Source organism: Meles meles, chromosome 16 (genome assembly GCF_922984935.1).
Source record: "Meles meles chromosome 16, mMelMel3.1 paternal haplotype, whole genome shotgun sequence".
Lineage (NCBI taxonomy): Eukaryota > Metazoa > Chordata > Mammalia > Carnivora > Mustelidae > Meles > Meles meles.
The window spans coordinates 78083814-78094558 of NC_060081.1; the positions used below are offsets into that span (position 1 = coordinate 78083814).

The 10745-nt window shown below is 52.0% G+C and overlaps 1 long non-coding RNA gene across 1 annotated transcript; it reads right to left on the reverse strand.

Annotated features, from left to right (window-relative positions):
* Window positions 1-1356: 1356 nt before the first annotated feature.
* LOC123926363 lies at window positions 1357-6949 on the reverse strand. The gene is made up of 3 exons (XR_006815230.1): window positions 6786-6949; window positions 2472-2554; window positions 1357-2066 (listed from the first exon to the last, which is right to left on the reverse strand). It is a non-coding gene; the product is annotated as an uncharacterized LOC123926363 (long non-coding RNA).
* Window positions 6950-10745: the final 3796 nt, after the last annotated feature.

Here is a 10745-nt window from a genome sequence, read left to right on the forward strand (position 1 = left end):
CCTGGGAGCTGGTCGGGAAACCAGACTCTGGAGCTGCCGGGTGTGAATGTGCTCTCAGAGACGACCCCGAGGGGACGTGCTTTGGGAGGCACTGTCTATGGGTTGTGTGTTTCTACAGCACAAGTGCATGAAGGGGACAGACGCGGCTTCCAGAGAAGTCCTGGGAACACTGAGCGGGATGCCGGAAGTCTGATCTCACATCCCTCGTTCCCGGGGCAGGAGCTCTGAAGCTCAGACCCCACACCAGCGCCCCAGCACCCCGGGGTGGGGGGGCCTCCTGTGTCTGCCAGACGCACCAGCCACTGTGGTTCGTGTTATTTATCCCCGACTATTGTGAATTTTTGAGGACAAGGGACTTTGTGCCTTTTTCTTTTTCTTTTTCTTTCTTTCTTTCTTTCTTTTTTTTTTTTTTTTAACTCTTCTGTCTAGGTTTTCCAGAACTGTTCAGATAGAAGTCACGGAATTCCACTTCCGTTAAAAATGCCAGAGTCTGCAAGGAACACAAAACCCAGCCGACAGGGGCGTAAGCAAGTGGAGTTGATTTTTCTTGCGTGTCAAGGGGGAAGGAGGGGGGCTGCTGGGTTGGGGCCCGGTGTTGGGGACACCCTCAGGAGCCAAGGCTGTCGCTGCCCACCCGCCCAGCTTTCCAGGCCCCGTGGCTCTTTGTCCTCAGTTTGGGGACCTCTTGGTCTCAAGAAGGCTGCTGGAGTTTGACGTTTTCAAGACAAAAGGAAAGCAAAAAGGCGAAGCCAGAGAATATAGGCTTTTTTTTTTTTTTTTAATCAGGAGAGCAAACATTTTCTCAGAAACTCCCTGTCAGACCTCAACATACATCTCACTTGTGGTTGCAGCAGAGTCTGGAAAATACGGTGTCAGGCAAAGGAGCGTGGGGAGGGGAGGGTCCCCTTGTAGGTGCTCAGTGGTCTTCACCCAATGGCTTTTACCACGTGGGTTTGGATTGTTGATGTGTGTGTCCGGCTCCCCTGAAGCTGACGGAACCCTGGGAGGCAATGAACGTTTCTCGAACGTGCCAGCACGATCTCAGTATGTCACTGAAGCCAGCACACCAGGCACAATGTAAGGGCTCAGTAAACATTTATCAGATGCATGAATATGTAAGTATAACCCTCAGTGGCCATGAACCTCGTTGCCTCCATGAGGATCTCGTTCCCAGAGCTTCTCATCCCCAAGCATTTGCAAGATGGTGTCATTGGCTTCATCTGGAAACTCCACCACCTTCCAGCTCTCTCCATCGTGACTTCTCTTTCCAAGCTAGAGCCGGGGCAAAGTCAAACAGACGAACTTGCTTCTGCAGTCAAATGCTCTACCACTGAGCTATACCCCCACGAACTTGCTTCTGAAATTCCCGTTCTCTGCAGAGCCTGAGTTTGCAGCGCGACCCTCGGGCCCGGGTTCTCCGCTGGCGACCATTCCCATGGGGCTAACTACATCAAACAAGAAACAGAGTAAGAGCCAAGCTTTGGGGTCAGGCGGAGCTGCTTGTTCTTGAAGGAGTCTCCAGCAGCCCCAAACTGTGTGCCTCCGGACGCGGCAGCCGGTCACGGCCCCTGAGACAGGACGGGCCCAGGGAAGAGGCGATTCTGCCCGATCCGTACCACCTGACCGCTGTGAACGGACTCAGTCTGTTGCGATGTTTCACGCAGAACTGGGCTAGAGCTGCTGCCAAGAGCAGAGACAATCTACCACTTCACTGGGGAGCTGGGGGTTGTCAAGGCTGCATCTCTCCTTTCCTGAGCCAAACTGAAGCGTCAAAAGCTGGTCTCTCCAGGAACTGATCTGGACGGGACAAACACAGGTTTGATGCACTGGCACGGGCCCTGGATTAAAAATAGCAGTGATCTCAATCAGGTCCGGCAGAAGGAGGGTGCGGTCCAGCCGTCCAGCCTCCCTGTGGGAGGGACCAGAGTGGGGCGGACAGGGAGTCCGGGAACCCCTGGATCTCAGCGCTGGAGGGTGCAGGAGCTGGAGCAAATAAGGGCACAGGCTTCAATGACATGCGTCCTAGGGCAGGTCTCTTCCTCTGTTTCCACATCTGCAGAAAGAGGCTGAGATGAAAAGTGGGAGGGTCGACATCAAGGAGCAGCAGAGGCCCGGCAGCGCGGCTCTCAAGAAACAAACCATCAGCATGGTCATTAATACGACCCAGTCCAACTAAGATGCCATGTGGCCTCCCCCCACCCCCCGGAAAGTGGTACAGTTGCCAAATTGAGCAAATAAAGACACAGGACACCCAGTTAAAATTTAATTTCAGATAAACCATGAATAATTTTTTCATGTAAATATGTCCAAATACTGCATAGGACATACTTCTACTAAAAATTTCTTTCTCTTTTACCTGAAATTCAAGTTCATCGGGGCATCCTGTATTCGATCTGGCAACCCTACCAAGTGGGGACTAAGTGGGGAGCAGAGGCCGTAAGGTGGCAGGTGGGAGGAGGGACTTGACGTACCTGAGCAGATCATGTCCAGTCCGTGTGGAGACACCTGAGCACTCAAACCAAATTTCCAACTTGTGAAATCCACCTACCAAGACCTAAAAGGGAAAAAAAAAAATCCTCCTTTAGTCAATAAGCAAACCAGTGTATTGACCATGATGGGGAAGAAGGTGTCCCACCTGTGGCTTCTTGGCGGAAGCATCTCTAGGCCATTGGTCCCATGTGAGCTCCCGTTCCACTTTGCAGATTAAAAGAGTAAGGCTTGGGCAGGTGGCATGAAGTGTGAGGCTGGTGAGTGGCCGCAGCCAGGTCTACCCAATGTATAAGCCAGTTACCTTCACCAGGAGACCCCACCACTCAGCAAGATCCGAGGCAGTGGTAGAAAGTATCAAAAGATATCAGGAGACCGTTGCGCTATCTTCGTAGGATTGTTGGGTGGCTTCGTAACTTCGTGTGCATTAAGTACCTGGACCCTCTTCCTGACTGGACAAATACTATTTATTAGAATCATCACCAAGGAGACAGTAAAGCTTCATCGTTACGGTATCATTCATGAAGTCCAACAGAGCTGGTTCATCCCTAAGTCCGCCTCTTACCAATCTTGGGCACGTCCTTGAACCTCTCTGTGCCTCAGTTCGCTCATCCATAAAATGGGTACATTAGAGAATCTACCTCCCTCCCTGAGTTGCTGAGGGTGAAACTGAGTCACACACAGAAAGGATTTCGTGCAGTGCCAGGCACAAGTCAGCACACAAGGGTGGGCTAGGTACATTTTAAAAGTCAGGGAAGTTGGAAGAAGAGCCTTTCTCAAGACCCTCCCTAAAGTCTGGACACATGGTGGGTCTCCTCTCCCGCCAGCCCTCCCCGGGCCCACTGCGTCCAGACTTTTCTCTTGTGTTCCCAAGAAAGCCCACAGCCCTTCTCTCGTTATTTCTATACCAGGAATAATGTGGACCCAGAAGCCAAGTGTCTTTGCAATTTCCAATTTGAAACTGGGTCTCGAGGAAAATGGTTGTCCTTCCAATAAATCCACCCACTTCATCGTTAATGACCCCGGCCCTCCCTGCCCACCCAGAGTGCCTGCCCGTCGGAGGTCAGACAGCGGTTAATGAGCTTGCCATCATTAATTAATCCATGAGGCAATGTTTCTGTAATCCTGCACACAGCCAGGAGGCAGTGCCTTGACCCTGTTCCTGGGACCCGTTCCCCACCCCACCCCAGCCCCGCTTGTATAGCTCTGCTTGCTACAGTGTCTCAGCCTTACCCAAACTTCAGGCTCCCCCAGGGACCAAGGTGTCAAGTGCATTTTCTGAGCTCCAGGGGTGATGTGTTCCATAGACATCTTTACAATTTCATGGACGCTGCACCCCAGAATGCCCTCCAGCTGAGAGCTGAAACTCATCCACTAGGGGCTGGAGACAAAGAAGTCAGACCCACCCAGGACCTCTGGGATAGGGAAGCCCAAGGCAAGGAGGGCAGATGTTCCTGACAGCGCATCTCCTGGGTCAGAAGCCAGCTCTGGGCTCTCTTTACCTGTCCCTTGACCTTCACACCCTGTGAGGTAGCTTTTAGCATCCCCTTCTGCTGAGAGCGAAATCTCAGCCCTGGAAAGGACTTGGTCACCCAGACATGCAAGCAAGTAGCAGAGAGAGGGAGGGAATCCATTGACCAGGCTGTGTTCTGTCTACTAAGGGGACTCGTCAAACGCGGCTCTTACACAGATTTGAAGCCCAGTGCAGAGCCAAGCTCCGGACATCTTATGTACACGTAGCTTCCTTGATGCCTACAAGGCAGTGAGGGTTTTGTAAAATCCTGGTGTAGTTTAAGCGGGTGGTTCATGACCCACTGGCACAACCATTCACCAATCTTTCTGTGTACAACAAGATGTTTTCAGTTTGCACATTGGAGCTCCATGTTGATTTTCTCACATTGGCTACACCCATTTTTACACGATCAGAATTGCTAATTTCCAACCTTTTAAAGTGAAGCAAACAGGGGCGCCTGGGTGGCTCAGTCGCTTGAGCGCCTGCCTTCAGCTCAGGTCATGATCCCAGGGTCCTGGGATCGAGTCCTGCATGGGGCTCCCTGCTCAGCGGGAGTCTGCTTCTCCCCCTCCCTCTGCCGCATCTTCCCCCCGCCTGCCGCCACTTACACTCACTCTCTCGTTCTCTCGTTCTCTCTCAAAGAAATAAATCAAGTCTTTTTTAAAAAAGATTTAAAGTGAAACAAATAACTGAGGCCAGGGCTGCCTGGCAGGCTCAGTTGGAAGAGTGTTACTCCTGACCTCGGGGTTCTGAGTTCAAGCCCCACGCTGGGTGTAGAGATTACCTAAATGAATGAATAAATACAAACTTAAAAGGACTGACAAACATTTGCAGAATTTCAGAATGTGGAATTCTTCACGGTTCAGGTAGTTTTGAATCTTGGCCGTCGTCGCTCCCACACCTAATTCTCCAGCAAGATTTTTAGCGACTCACGTTGATAAAGTCATTCCAAAGCGCCTGAGTAATTTTTCACAGAAATGACGATTACCTTCCTTTTCGCACTTACGGTTTTTCCTCTTGTATAATAACTCCATTGAATTACAGAATTAAAATCACAAGTGTAACTGGCATAAGCAACTTCGGGAACCAATTCCGTCTGACTCTCGGTACCCCCGGTGACTCATTAGAGTCCCAGGAGCAGAACGGGAGGGCTCAGGGGGGTGTCGTTGATCATCCTCAGACACTCAAGGTGCTGCGGGCATCCACACGGGGTTTACAGAGGCGGCGGGGGACGGAGGGCGGTTCACTTCGGGTGCTGCGACATAGAGGCAGGTAAAGGACGCTCCCACTCCCTTGTCCAGCTGGAGGTGACGGGAGCTGTGGCCGCTGCAGCGATTTCTACATATTCAGTGGGAGGGCCCTGCATTTTTGTCCGACACCACGGCAACACTTCAAACGTACTATATTTGCAGTCTGAAGATTAGCTAGTGCATAGGAAGTCACTCAATTTTTCCCAGGAAGCTTTCCTGAAAAACATGAATTCCTACTCCATGTCCTCTTAGAGAAGTGCCAAGCAATCAGGAGGACTGGGTTGGAGGTCTGCCTCCTGCTTCTCTCGAGGCGCTCCTACACCATTGCTGGGGCAGGGGGTGGGCCAGGGGAGGAAGGGGGCACATTGACAAGATTGAGTCCATTCAGTGGCTTAGGGTGGGCTGGATGGTGTCACATAAGAAGACACCTGATGGACAGAAAATTAATCTTATATGCTTGCAAATGTACAATGTTAATCTCCATTTTACAGATGAGCAAATAGACTCAGAAGTGAAGTAACTTACCCAAGGTCACACAGCTGGTAAGTAAAAGACTGAGAGTTTACCTCAGTTTAAATGGTGTATGCTTTCCACGGAACAACGATTGCCCTTCAGCTATGCTGGCTGGAGCTGGGCTGAGTTTAGTCGGTTTGAGTTAGATTGGGTAGGGTTGGGTTGAGCTGGGCTGGTTAGGCTGAGTTGGTTTGAGTTAGGTTGGGTTCAGTTGGGTTGAGCTGGGCTGTGTTGGGTTGAGTTGGTTTGAGTTAGGTTGCCTTGGACTGGGTTGAGCTGGGCTGGTTAGGTTGAACTGGTTTTAGTTAGATTGAGTTGGATTGGGTTGAGCTGGGCATTGTTGGGCTGAGTTAGGTTGGGTTGGGTTGGGTTGAGCTAGGCTAGTGAGGTTGAGTTGGTTTGAGTTAGATTAGGTTGGATGGGGTTGAGCTGGGTTGGTTAGGTTGAATTGGTTTGAGTTAGACTAGGTTGGACTGGGTTGAGCTGGGCTGGGTTAGATTGAGTTTGGTTGGGTTGAGCAGGTTGGGGTTAGCATGGGGTGCACTGAGGAACACTGAGTCACACTGAGCCCTCTGCTAGGTACTCTTGGTTTCATAAGAGAGAGGCAAAACATCTCCATAGACTTCAGCTCCTTGAGGGCAGAAACAGGTAAAAATACACAAGAAACACACCAGAATCCTATATAACTCATAGTTAAAATGTGGTCAAATTATCAAGCTAAGTCACATTTCTCCTTGAGCAACCCCACAGGGTATGAGGCACCCCTGTGAAGCTGTGAGGGAAGAGGGGCCTTTCTGTCACGTTGTCTAAGATCTAACTATCCTCCTGGTCATGGGTCACAGAAGTCCCAGTACCAACCCCTTCATGTGCAAATCACACACTACAACCCCTAAGCTCAGCAGATGTTAGTAGAGAGAATGACCTTTAGCTGAGCACCTGTTGTGTGCAAGAGGCTGTTCACATACCCTCCTGTTCGTTTCAAAACCTCACACCAGCTTGTTTTCAGAAGACATGATCCCTACCTTTTTCCACACGGAGAAACTTATCCAAGTTTGCGCAGCTGATCACGGACGGCAGTTGGACTTAGATCTAGGTTGCAGGACTCCCAGAGGCCCGCTCTTCCACATTCTCACGAGCCCATTCAGGAAGGCAGAAATCGGCACCAGCAGGTTGATCCTGCCTGGGCAGCTGGAAGGGCTCCCTCTGGACGGAGGAGGGAGACTGGCATGAGAATGACCTTTAGACCAAAGAAGCCCGCTGCCCTGCGGCACTAGGGACAGATGTGACCAGCAACCGGGACAATGAGGTGAAGGTCCAGTGGGCGGGTCTTCTAACCCTCTCTCCATCTGATTTATAAACCTCTGTGCTCTCAGCCTTCCCTACAGCTGGCGTACGAGGTAGTGCAGGTCGGGTGTTTCATCTTCAAACTGGCAGAATTTCTCTTTCCTTGGTGAATTAGGCAAACATTGGTGGAGCATCTGCACTGTGCCAGGCTGGGAGGAGGGTCAGAAGGTACGGTCCTGGAGGGGCAGCTCCTAGTCTGGGGACACACCCGTCCCCTGCCACTTCCATGCTGGGTGGTGATAGGGAGAAGGGTGATAATCGCAGAGGCTCAGGGCGGCTGTGGGGGCTGAAAGCAACAGTGTGCGTGGGGTACGCCGCACGCGGCTGCGGCACAGACAGCCCCGGGGCCCAGCACTGTTACCACCTTCTCAAACATTATATTCTGTATCAAGGTCATGGCCAAACCCACACAGGGCTGGGAGTACCTTCGCTCTGGAGGGAAAGCCACCGCAGATCATAGGTGTCATTTTCAAGAGCAGCCTGCCTCGGACAGAGGGGCGGAGAGTTGTGTGGGAGAGCGAGCGTGTCTCAAGGGAGCGTCTCGATGGCAGGTCTCTGGGTGTTCACCGTACGGTTCCTTCAACATTTCTGTCGTTTTGATGATTTTTATGATACGACATTGAGAATGAAGTGCAGTCTGTCGCAGCCTTCTAGGGGAAGGTGGTGGAAGCATTATTCCTTCTCATTTCTTTTAGTTTCTTAAACCTCTTTGCTCATAACTGCACAGTTTATAAATGCATGAACAATGACTACTCTCAGGCTCACAAACAAAGCCCCCACACAGCAGCGTCTCGTTCCACAGATGGGAACGTCTACTAGATGAGATGATTTTTTAAACCCAGGGTGAAAAGTGTGGGGATGTGTGTCCATAAGAGACGTCTCAGACCTGGGCTCTTGAGCAAGCATGCTGAGAGGATCTGGTTTCTTAGCCACTTCCCCCGGAGCCGCCTCTGTTTACCAGGGCTCGGGTTTAAATCTTTCCGATCAAAGGCTTCTTTGCAGGAGGTACAATAGTCCTTTTCTCACTTCTGGGTTTTTAAAGTCCAAATGGCATATCCAAGCCAAAGACTGACCCCAACCCAACTCGGGGACCTTAACGCAGTGGTGGAGAGCACGGAGTTTGAGGGCTCAGCCCCTAGGCGGACCTCCTGGGTCTGATATTCCCACAAACACTGCAATGGGCTGCCTCTTTGCACCTCCATCCCCTCATCTGCAAAACCGGAATGACCCTTGTTGGCTTGTTGGAGAATCAACAGAGATATTACGTACAAAGAGCTGAGACCAGATGAGAGCAGCGTGTAGCCCGTGACAAATACTTGTTCCCTATTATAAGTAATAGCTGGGTAACGTGTCTGAGCCTCATTTCTTCATCTGTAAAGTGTCAATGGGGATTATATACTATGTTTTTGTGAAGATAACGGGACCCTCCTCCTGGGGCTTCTGAAGGATGAAAAGCCACTGACCATGCAGGGGAAGTTGTTTAATAGGATGTCCTGACTCCATAAAAGATTGCTACATGAAAGATCCAATTTGAGGTGTACAATGGGACACTTGTCCTCGCCTCTGCCGCAGGAATGCGACATGCTTGAGGGTGAAAACGTGAGCTATCCTATGAAACGCACAAAGAGAAAGACACAGAGAGAAACCAGCCGGTCTGCTTCTCACGTGCCTGGGCCCTGTTCCGCTGACTCCCAGACGGCCGTGACCTCGATACTGTGTGTGTGCGCTGCTGGCTGGCCTGACCCCCTTCTCATGACCGCGCGCCTCCCTGGGATGACCTACATTTCCACGGTGGCGGCCGGAGCAGACATTCCAGGGTAATTAACACACACACACACACACACACACACGCAGAGCTGGCCCAGGCCTGGCAGTGGCTGGCACGCTCGCTGTCTAGACAGAGCTGGGAGCTGAATGGCCTCCTGCCGTGGGACGCAGCAGCCTGGGGCTCTGTCGCCCGACCAGCCACCACCCCTCCCCACTTTAAACCGAGGCATCCGGCCAAGACCCTTCCGAGGAAGGCGTCCTGGGGCATCATCAGGCAAGAGAGCCACGCAGGAAGCTCAAAGCACTGTCACTTATCGTCACAAGAAATGGGAACGATCCTCTCAAAAAAACAGCTAGGTAAGCCTACTATAGGACGTCCCGACGCGGGGCCTGCGAGCAGCCCCGACGAGCTTGCTGGAGGAGCCCGGCTGATGGCAGGCGGCGACTGTCAGCACGTGTTACGTTTTGCAAAGCAGGACTCGGAGCGGCGTGTCGTGGGGGGGCAGCTGTGTACGCGGGCGGCACGTCCCAGGAGCCCAGCGCTCCCTCCAGCCCTTACAGCCAGACACCGGGCTCTTTGCACGCTCCTCCTGATGGCCAGCGTGCAAATGCAATCAGGACTCGTACCGTTGGCATAACACCAAGATTCTGACCCGTCACCCGCCCCAAATCCCAGGGCACCCCCCTGGCATTTCCCCAACGATCGTGGGGGCTCTGCCTTATCGGTTTGGGTACCAGCACTATAATTTCCCGAGAATTACTCCTTCAGTTGACACATCCTTTTCACAAAAGCAAACTTATTTTCATTTTTTAAAATTGTATTTGTCTGAGAGAGAGGCGTGCGCATGTGCGTGCAGGGGAGGGGGGCAGAGGGAGAGAAATCCTGAGCAGGCTCCACGCCCAGTGCGCAGCCGAGGCCCGGCCGGGGTCACCACCTGAGCGGAATCCAGAGGCGGACACTGAACACTTAACTGACTGAGCCACCCCAGCCTTGCTTCTAAATAAAACGGTGTATCCCAGCTGTGAGTGGAGACCCGCAGACAGACGGCGGCTGTGGAGATCAACACATCAATATGAAACTTTTTTTTTAGTTAGTTAGTTTTTTTTTTTTAAGATTTTATTTATCTAGGGGAGCCTGGGTGGCTCAGTGGGTTAAGCCTCTGCCTTCAGCTCAGGTCATGATCGCAGGGTCCTGGGATCGAGCCCCACATCAGGCTCTCTGCTTGGCAGGGAGCCTGCTTCCTCCTCTCTCCCTGCCTGCCTCTCTGCCTACTTGTGATCTCTCTCTGTCAAATGAATAAATAAAATCTTTTTTTTTTTTAATTTAAGATTTTATTTATTTATTTGTCAGAGAGAGAGAGAGAGAGAGAGCACAAGCAGGCAGAGGCGGAGAGACAAGTAGGCGCCCCGCCAAGGAAGGAGCCCAGTGTGGGACCCTGGGATCATGACCTGAGCCGAAGGCAGCGGCTTAACCGACTAAGCCACCCAGGCATCCCAACATGAAACATTTTTTTAACTTGCTTCTGTACCGCAGGACTGAACATCATACCTGCCAATGACATACACGCCCAGAACTGGCCAGTCCTGTCTGGGATCAGCTGCTAATTTACCGAGTAAGGGCACTGAAGTTCGGAAGGGGACGTGTTTTCCCTTGGCTCACTCAGGGATCCAGGACACCTGGACTCTGATTCACCTGGACCTGGCCGGATGGTCATCTTCCCAGCTGCCTGCAGAACCATGTGGCACCGTGGTCTGTCTCCACGGGGGCAGGAGCAGCCCCCATCCTGGGGCCCAGCCACTCAGCCCCCAGACCCCTGGCCCACCTCCCAGCAGAGGTCTCCCTCCCTCCACGCCCTCAAGTCAGGCAACTG